Source organism: Scleropages formosus, chromosome 2, assembly GCF_900964775.1.
Source record: "Scleropages formosus chromosome 2, fSclFor1.1, whole genome shotgun sequence".
Classification (NCBI taxonomy): Eukaryota; Metazoa; Chordata; class Actinopteri; order Osteoglossiformes; family Osteoglossidae; genus Scleropages; species Scleropages formosus.
Genome location: NC_041807.1, coordinates 13,641,357 through 13,650,590, shown reverse-complemented (window position 1 = coordinate 13,650,590; position 9,234 = coordinate 13,641,357).

Below are 9,234 nucleotides of genomic sequence, written 5' to 3'. Positions count from 1 at the left end.
CTAATCAGCCGATCACATGGCAGCATCTCAATGCATTTAGGCATGTAAACATGGTCAAGACGATCTGCTGAAGTTCAAACTGAGCATCCAAATGAGGAAGAAAGGTGAATTAAGTGACTTTGAATGTGACATGGTTGTCGGTGCCCGACGGGCTGGTCTGAGTATTTCAGGAACTGCTGATCTACCGGGATTTTCATGCACAACCATCTCTAGGGTTTACAGAGAATGGTCAGAAATAGAGAAAATATCCGGTGAGCGGCAGTTCTGTGGGTGAAAATGCCTTGTTGATGGTCAGAGGTCAGAGGAGAATGGCCAGACTGGTTTGAGCTGATAGAAAGGCAACAGTAACTCAAATAACCACTAGTTACAACCGAGGTATGCAGAAGAGCATCTCTGAATGCACAACACATCGAATCATGAAGCAGATGGGCTACAGCAGCAGAAGACCACACCGGGTGCCACTCCTGTCAGCAGGAAACTGAGGCTACAATTCGCACAGGCTCACCAAAATTGAACAATTGAAGATTGGAAAAACGTTGCCTGGTCTGATGAGTCTCGATTTCTGCTGCGACATTCAAATGGTAGGGTCAGAGTTTGGCATAAACAACATAAAGCATGAAAGCATGGATCCATCCTGCCTTGTATCAATGGTTCATGCTGGTGGTGGTGGTGTAACGGTGTGGGGGATATTTTTTCGGCACGCTTTGGGCCCCTTAGTACCAACTGAACATCGTTTAAACGCCACAGCCTACCTGAGTATTGTTGTTGACCATGTTCATCCCTTTATGACCACAGTGTACCCATCTTCTGATGGCTACTTCCAGCAGGATAACATGCCATGTCACAAATCTCAGATCATCTCAAACTGGTTTCTTGAACATGACAATGAGGTTACTATACTCAAATGGCTTCCACAGTTACCAGATCTCAATCCAATAGAGCACCTTTGGGATGTGGTGGAATGGGAGATTCACGTCATGGATGTGCAGCCAACAAATCTGCAGCAACTGCATGATGCTATTATGTCAATATGGACCAAAATCTCTGAGGAATGTTTCCAGCACCTTGTTGAATCTATGTCACGAAGAATTAAGGCAGTTCTGAAGGCAAAAGGGGGTCCAACCCGGTACTAGCAAAGTCTACCTAATAAAGTGGCCAGTGAGTGTAGCTATCTACTATGACAAAAAGAACCTGGGACTTTAAAACCCTTGACCATTAAAAGTGGTTTAAATACAAGGTATAAGACACGTGTGTTACACCCACAAGAAAAGTACACAAGTACCCATATCAAGCTTTTACAGTCTGATTTTGCTCTGTCATTTAAAACCAGAAACATTAAACATTTATACAGCATACATCTAAAAAAAAAAAAACATTATTAAATCTAAAATAGTAAAAAATTCTACAAATTTAATCAGTCATTCAAACAGTTTTTTCCAAACAAACATCTCCATCCTCCACAGCTGTCAGGTGGGACTCTTCCCCAGGCCCTGACAAACTGAACCTCGGGGAGACTCCACCCGAGACAAATCGATAACTAGTAAACCCAAATGATCGGGTACCACTACGGAGGAGGGAGGATCTTTTTGACCTTTTTGAGGGGTCGCAGTCATGACCGGCACCCCCAGTGCAATACCGGAGATCAACCCAGCCTCCCTCCTGCACCTCTTCTTCTTCGTGGTCACTCCACAAAATCCCATATAATGCCCGTGTGACCAGGTGTGTCTCTCTCCTCCTCGGCCCGGGGCTCCCCAGAAGTGCCCAGCAAAGAAGGAGACTATGCCACCCTGGCCCCGGACAACCGCTCTCTTATCTCAGTACCTGCCGCTGGTCTCAGCGTTGCAAGACGAAGGCTGGGCTTCCATACCGACCCTCGTCGCCACCGCCTCTGCTCACACCACCACCATAGTTCGGCTTGCGCTGTGGGCAGCTGCCGGAGAGATGATCTCCCCCACCGCATTGGGTTCAGCGGTGGGGGCCTACACAGTCCTTGGCCAGGTGGCCGATCTCCAAACATCGCTGGCACTTCATTGTCTTTCAAGATCTTCCATTATTTCCCTGACCAAGACACAAATGGCAGGAGGGAGGCTGACCATGATAAAATAGGTAGCCTCTTGCCTTTCCCAAAGTAAAATATGTAAGCGGGTGCCTATAACTGTTCATTCCGGCAGGGTCGGGACGCAGACGAACTAAAAAGCATCTCCACTCAGTCCAGATGCACAAAAGGTCCCGGTCTTCCTCATGTCCAGGGAAGACGACAGCAAAATCCCCCAGGAAAGCCGCCACGACATCCACCAACACGAAGGGGTCGAAGACATGGACCATCACAACGCTTCTATCTGTCCTCTAGAGTGGCTCGATGGAGTAGGGGAGGAGCTTGGAATGCATTGCACTTACCCTACACGTCTCCAACACCCTCCGATAACGTTCATCGGTCGTCAGCATGACCTCGAAAAAGGACAACGGCCAGTTTCTCTGGATGCAGACAATGTCCTCTGCCGGAAGTCCCAGGAGTCCAAAGACAATCTCACAAACAAAAGGAGAACACTCATGAAATCTGACAACATTGTACTGGTTTCTCCAGCAGAAGCAGATGGTATTCTTCAATCCTACATCCTTCCAGCTGTTGTCCTCACTGGTCTCTTGTCCTCCCCAGGGGCTGCCAACATCTTCAGGGAAAACCCTACTCTGGACTATCTGGTACACACACACTTCCTGAACTGCTTGTCCCATACAGGGTCGCGGGAAACCAGAGCCTACCCGGCAACACAGGGCGTAAGGGGAGGGGACACACCCAGGACGGGACGCCAGTCCGTCACAAGGCACCCCAAGCAGGACTCGAACCCCAGACCCACTGGAGAGCAGGACCTGGTCCAACCCACTGCGCTGCCCTTTAGCTGGTACAAAACAGTTAAAAACAAAATCTCTACATCACCCTGCGGGGACGGCAGACAAGTCACCCGAAACCCTGCACCTTAGGCTTGGTAGGTTACCCAAAAAAGAAAACAAACTCCTACGAAGGAGCAGAGCTTCACCCCAGGAAAGCTGCGGACATGCCACACACAGTCCTGTATTAGGCTCCACTCTGCCCCCGCTAAAATCTCCGGTACTACACTTTGAGCTTAACTGAGAAGAGATTAATTCTGCATATGATTTTATCATTCACCTATTCTACTAAGACAGGGGTGTGGTGGGTTGGTCCGGGTCCTGCTCTTCGGTGGGTGTGGGGTTCGAGTCCCACTTGGGGTGCCTTGCGATGGGCTGGCGTCCCGTCCTGGGTGTATCCCCTCCCCCTCCAGCCTTACGCTCTGTGTGCCGGGTTAGGCTCCAGTTCCCTGTGCCCCGTCTGGGACGAGCAGGTTCGGGTGGGGCTTGCTCAGGGTTATTCCATCCATTCTTCTAAAATGTCAGTAGTGGAGATATGGTGGGAAAAGGGAAACACCCAAGAACGATAGGTCAGACCATGGGAGGAGCCCAAGGGATCGCCCCCCTTGAGCAGTGAAGTTTCTGGGTAAATTCCTTTTAATTATTATCTAATTATGGTTTTAAGTCTTGGGGTATGTTTTAGTGTTTTAAAGGTTTGGTCATGTGGTCTTCATATTAGCTGGTCTTATTGATTTGTATTGTTTTATTTTAGATTTTTTTTTGGCATGGCAGTTTTTAGGATTAATTTATCATCCATCCATCTTCCTCCGCTCATCTGGGACCGGGTCGCAGGGGCAGTAGTCCAAGCAGAGCCCCCCAGACTTCCATCTCCCCGCACACCTCCTCCAGCTCCTCTGGGGGAGCCCCAAGGCATTCCCAGGCCAGCTGGGAGACGTAGTCTTTCCAACGTGTCCTGGGTCTGCCCCAACGCCTCCTCCCAGTGGGACATGCCCGGAACACCTCACCAGGGAGGTGTCCAGGAGGCATCCGGAACAGGTGCCCGAGCCACCTCAACTGGCTCCTCTCGATGCGGAGGAGCAGCGGCTCTACTCCGAGCTCCTCCCGGGTGACTGAGCTTCTCACCCTATCCCTAAGGGTGCGCCCAGCCACTCCGCGGAGGAAGCTCATTTCTGCCGCTTGTATCCGCGATCTCATTCTTTCGGTCATGATCCAAAGTTCATGACCATAGGTGAGGGTAGGAACGTAGATCGACCGGTAAATTGAGAGCTTTGCCTTACAACTCAGCTCCTTCTTCACCACAACAGACCGGTACAATGACCACATTACTGCGGACGCCGCACCGATCTGTGTGTCAACCTGCCGCTCCATTTTCCTTCACTCGTGAACAAGACCCCGAGATACTTAAACTCCTCCACTTGAGGGAGCAACTCCCCCCTAACCCGGAGGGGGCAATCCACCTTTTTCCGACTGAGAACCATGACCTCGGATTTGGAGGTGCTGATTCTCATCCCCGCCGCTTTGCAGTCGGCTGCAAACCTCTCCAGTGCACGCTGTAAGTCTTGATTCGATGAAGCCAACAGGACCACATCATCCGCAAAAAGCAGAGACGAGATCCTGCGGCCACCAAAACAGACACTCTCCGTTCCCTGGCTGCACCTAGAAATTCTGTCCATGAAGATAATGAACAGAGTCGGTGACAAAGGGCAACCCTGGCAGAGTGCAACATGCACCGGGAACAGGTCTGACTTACTGCCGGCAATGCGAACCAAGCTCCTACTCTGGTCATACAGGGAACGAACAGCCTGTAGCAGCGAGCTCTGAACCCCATAATCCCGAAGTACCTCCCACAGGATGCCACGAGGGACACGGTCGAATGCCTTCTCCAGGAACACATATGGACTGGTTGGACAAACTCCCATGAACCCTCCAACACCCTAGTGAGGGTATAGAGCTGGTCCAGTGTTCCACGGCCAGGGCGAAAACCGCATTGCTCCTCCTGAATCTGAGGTTCGACTATCGGTCGGATTCTCCTCTCCAGTACCCCGGCATAGACTTTCCCAGGGAGGCTAAGGAGTGTGATTCCCCCTATAGTTGGAACACAATCTCCAGTCCCCCTTCTTAAAAAGAAGGACCACCATCCTGGTCTGTCAGTCCAGAGGCACCGTTCCCGAGCTCCACGCAATGCTGCAGAGGCGTGTCAGCCAAGACAGCCCCACAACATCCAGAGACTTGAGAAACTCGGGGCGGATCTCATCCACCCCTGGAGCCTTTCCACCGAGGAGTTTTTTGACTACCTCAGCAACTTCAGCCAGGGTAATGGACGAGTCCCGCTCTGAGTCCCCAGCTTCAGCTTCCTCTACGGAAGGCGTGTCGGAGGGATTGAGGAGATGCTCAAAGTACTCCTTCCACCGCCCGAGGACATCCTCAGTTGAGGTCAGCAGTCCACCACTTCCACTGTAAACAGTGTTGGCAGAACACTGCTTCCCCCTTCCGAGTCGCCGGACGGTTTGCCAGAATCTTTTTGAGGCCGACCGAAAGTCTTCCTCCATGGCCTCACCGAACTCCTCCCAGGCCCGAGTTTTTGCCGTGGCGACTGCCAGGGCCGCGTTCCGTCTGGCCCGCCAGTACCCGTCAGCTGCTTCAGGAGTCCCATGAGCCAGCCAAGCCCGATAGAACTCCTTCTTCAGCTTGACGGCATCCCTTACCTCCGGTGTCCACCACCGTATTCGGGGATTGCCGCTGCGACAGACGCCGGAGACTTTATGTACTTTAGAATGTACTTTATTTTTTGAATACATATTCAGTGTGGGCTGTTTGTGATGTGCGAATTATGCCCACGGTGACGGAGAAAAATGTGAATTCAAATCTTGTGCCATGTTCTGAAATCCCCTCGAATGCCACCTGCTATGAATGTACAGCGTGTTGTGTAGGTAGTAGGTGCGATGAGCACGGCGCGTAGAGCCGAGCCAAGCCCGGTTACCTGCTGTCAATGACTCAGCAACGCCATTGCTTTGCCGAAAGTGTCTTAAGCTCCCAGTTTACATCAAGTGCTTCCCCATGTCTGAGCAGCCAGTTACTGTATTTTAATGGCATTGAGTGGAGTTGTAATAGCTTTGTGTAAATAGTTGATATTAGTGTTCATGTATGTACATAGTTGTGTGTGTGTTGTTCTGATTTGTTGTCGTTCTGCTTAGGCTCAGTGATCAAAAGGGGAATTCTGGGGAGTTCTGGGGGTGGCTCCTTAACCGTGGGCTACGGTGGGGGCGCTGGGAATGACCCAGGGGGATTTTTTCCCCATGTGCCACACCACTTGTACTGTTTGAAGCATCTTTGATTAGACTGTTGTCAAAAGTTTCTCAAGGTAGTTGGTAGTAGATTGGTTAGAGCAACTGCTTCTGGACCTGAAAGTAACAGGTTTGAGCCTCACCTCTGGCTATAGTACCCTTGAGCAAGGTACTTATCTTGAATTGCTCCAGTAAAAATTACCTAGCTGTATAAATGGGTAGAAAATTGTAACCTTAACATTGTAAGTTGCTTTGGAAAAAAGCATCAGCTAAATGAATTTCACAGAGGCCCTTATGAAGTGCTGAGTGGGGGGAGCAGAGTCCTTGTGTATGGGGCTGAATAGGCCTGCTCTTGAATGCTAAGTAGGGTTGGGTTGGGTTAATCCTTGGATGGGAGACTGCCTTGGAATAGCAGGTGTGTTAGGCTTTAGATGTGATTGGCTGGGTGGAGTACTGAAGAATTCCCTTAGCACTGGTCAGCCTGGACCAGGAGAAGGTGTTTGATTGAGTGGACCGTACTTCTATGTTTAACGTTTTGGGCAGATTGGGATTGGGCCCCACCTTTCTCGGGTGGGTCCGAACACTCTATAACGAGGTTGGTAGCCGGGTTCTTATCAATGGCTCTCTCGGGGGAGTGGTTGCCCCAGATGAGTGGGGTCAGACAGGGGTGTCCGCTGTCTCCCCTCCTCTACGTTTTGTACGTGGAGCTGTTGGCGGCAGCAATTCGGGCCCACCTGGGAATAGATGGGTTGCTCATTCTGGGAGGTGGGGATAGGACTGTTAAGTTGGCCTAATACACAGATGACACAGTCTTGTGTGCACGTTCCGACCGCTCACTCGCCGACGCACCTGACTCAGACGTTCGGTAGGGCCTCGGGTTCGGCGCGCAACCTCAGGAAGACAGAGGTAAAGTACTTTGGATTCTGGGGAGCGCGAAAAGACACCTTTGGTGGTCTCTCGCTTTGTAGCGGTCCCCTCAGAATGCTGGGTGTGAGTTTTCTTTCTAAAGCGCGGCCCTGGTCAACTGGGAGGAGCATCTTGCGATAGCTAGGTGGAAGATGGGGCTGTGGAAGGCAAGGTCCTTGTCCTTACTAGGTAAAGTATTGATTCTGAAAGTTGACGTCCTCCCGACCTTACTTTATTTGGCTCATGTCTACCCCATGCCTCGCAATTTAAGGAAAGGGTTTGTGAAAGACGTGTTTGGCTTGGTATGGGGTGGGAAGCATGAGTTTGTGAGGAGGGAGGTGATGTACCTAGGGAAGGACAGAGGCGGAAGGGGGGTCCCTGACTTCCCCTTAAAATTTGATTGCCTCTTCTTCGTGCAACACTGTTTCCGTCTGGCAGCTCCACTGGAACACCCACACCAGCATTTTGTTCGTCTCTGGCTGTCTTTCCCGTTGCGGCATTTGGTGAATTTGTGGACCAAAGGCCAAGTCTCTGCCAGATCACTATAAACAGATGGTGAAATGGAGCAAGATCATTTCAGCAGACACTGACGCAAATACCCTCCTCAAGCACAAAGTGTTACATAATACCTTGTTGGAGAGGAGGGGAATGCGAGTGATGTTAAGCCTTGGGGAAGACATTTGGGCCCGAATTCAGCCAAAGGGGCTTGACAATAGGCTGCAGGATTTAAACTGGCAGTGCCTCCATGGAAGACTACCCGTAATGGAGAAACTTTACAGGTACGGCTTGACCGGATGTCCCGACTGCCTGCGACCCCAGTGTTTGGGTGTGGAAACGATTAAACACATTTTTTGGGATTGCGGTTATGCCGGGACAGTCTGGTCACTGGTTGAGCCCTTGTGCGGAGAGTTAGATGGTGAGATGGCATTGACTTTTGATAATATCATGAGGGGACTGTCCCCCAAGGTAAACAAAGCAACCTCCGGTAGGATTTGGTTGATTGTGAGTTTGACAAAAAAAGAATTGTGGAATGCCCGCATTAACCTTGTCCGAAAGGGGTTGAAAATGGGACCCTATGGTGTCTTTTTGATGTGATTGCCTGGGGCTACCACGAGGCAAAGGACAGATGGGAAGGCCTTGTGGATAACTGTGTCTGAAGCTCTGAGGCTGGACATCTGCTTTATGGAACTGCATTCTTTTAAAACACACACACACACACACACACTTTCTGAACTGCTTGTCCCATATGGGGTCACAGGGAGCCAGAGCCTAACCCAGCAACTCAGGGCGTAAGGCTGGAGAGGGAGGGGACACACCCAGGACGAGACACCAGTCCATCACAAGGCACCCCAAGCGGGGCTCGAACCCCAGACCCACCGGAGAGCAGGACCCAGTCCAACCCACTACACCACCACACCCCCCTCTTTTAAAAGATATTGTATTTTTTTGTATCTTATCTTTTTGTATATTTATTTTCTTTTATATTTGTTTAATGTGTGGCTTTTACTTGTACAGTTTTTTATTCACAGATTTTAGTAGTCTTGTGTTATTAGATTTGTACACTTTTAACTAACCTATTAATTTGTGTGGGTTTTATTTGTATAGCATTTTATTTATAGATTTTAATGGCCTTCTTTTATTAGGTTATTCTGTGCACTTTTAACCTTTTATATTGATGGCTGAATAGGGGTGCGGTGGTGCAGTGGGTTGGACTACAGTCCTGCTCTCTGGTGGGTCTGGGGTTCAAGTCCCGCTTGGGGTGCCTTGCGACGGACTGGCGTCCCGTCCTGGGTGTGTCACCTCCCCCTCCGGTCTTACGCCCTGTGTTACCGGGTAGGCTCCGGTTCCCCGCAACCCCATATGGGTCAAGCGGTTCTGAAAATGTGTGTGTAGTGATGGCTAATCATGTGTAGGTCTGCTTTGTATTTATTTGTCTGGTTTTAGGGCTATGATAAAGTTTTATACTGCAATTCAGAAGTATTTTATGTGTTTTGAAGGATGCATGTATATCATATGATGACTTGGGTTGAGCTGCTATTGGGGGACAGTCCTTTCGTGGGTATGCTGGTGTGGGGAAGACATGGGTCAATTATATTTTTTGAAGCCAAGAAGGGGGATTGTTATGGGAAAGGCACTGTCACTGTCTTGATAATGTATT